The sequence below is a fragment of the Propithecus coquereli genome, unplaced genomic scaffold, assembly GCF_000956105.1.
Source record: "Propithecus coquereli isolate 6110/MARCELLA unplaced genomic scaffold, Pcoq_1.0 Scaffold206, whole genome shotgun sequence".
Lineage (NCBI taxonomy): Eukaryota > Metazoa > Chordata > Mammalia > Primates > Indriidae > Propithecus > Propithecus coquereli.
This window is the reverse complement of record NW_012145634.1, coordinates 3,636,424-3,637,639: the sequence shown is the minus strand read 5'-3', so window position 1 is coordinate 3,637,639 and position 1,216 is coordinate 3,636,424.

Sequence of the window (1,216 nt, the reverse complement as noted above, 5' to 3'; positions counted from 1 at the left end):
AGAATTTTCAACCGTGGTATTAGTAACATTTGGGGCCAGATAATTATTTGTTGTGGGTGCTGTCCTGTGCACTGCAGGGGCAGGGGTTGGGGCTGCAGAATCATGCAGGTTGAAGGCAGACTCTGTTTCAAGAGTAGATGTTCCTCTCTGGTTTCCGTCTGCTTTTTTACTGTGCCCACTTAAGCCTTTCCCACACATGTGTAGTTTAGCAGTAAGATCTCTTGCTGGCAGCTAACCTCTTGCAGCACAACTTCCCCCTTTAAATTTCCCAGTGCTTTTACAATGCTGTACACTAATCCCTAGTACCTTGATCTGGTAAGGCTGCAATTTCCACTGTTAATCTGCTTTTTTAGCTTTGAGGTTTGGGGAGTATCCTCAGGTTAGAAAGTCACAAACATGCAATTTCTACCCCTTTTAATTGCAGTTTTTTCAGGATTAAATCCTCCTCTTTAAGTCTTTAAATAGACTTTGTTTTATTTTATATAGCATTTATATTTGTTATATACAGTAGGATTCACTACTCTGTCATTTCCAAGAGTCTATACATCCATTGACTGCTTAATTTCAGATATTTTATTTTCAGTTCTAGAATGTACGTTTGATTCTTTTGAAAAATAGACTCCATTTCTTTTGGTAAAATTCTTCATCTTTTAATCCATTTTGTCAGTCTTTACCTCTATTTTCTTTGCAATGTTAAAAATTTTAGTTATCGAAGGGCCTTCGCCTGCTAATTTTATTAAACAGTGTCAATCGTGGGTCTGCTTCTATTATCTGTTTTTTATTTCTTAGTATTGTCATAATATTTTGCATTTTCACATGCCCCGTACTTTTTAATTTTATGCTGGAAATCGTAAATGATAAAATAATCAAGGCTCTACATTATGCTATTTTCTTCTGGAAAATAACACGATGGCCCTTTCCTCTGTTAGACAGGGTGGAGTGCTAATCGCCTCAATCCAATGAACAGCTGTGTGGTTGCAGTATACGTCTCATCTGCCCTGTTTCTGGGCCATGATCCTCTAGTGTTTTTAATTGGAAGTCTGGCAGATGTCTTTTGTTTATTTTAGCATATTATGGGGGTACAGGTGTTTAGGTTACGTATGTTGCCCTTGCCCCTCCCCCAAGTCCGAGCTTCAAGCGTGTCCATCCCCCGAATGGTGCACATCGCACTCTTTATGTATACATATACCTGTCCCCTCCTCCCCCTTCCCCCCTC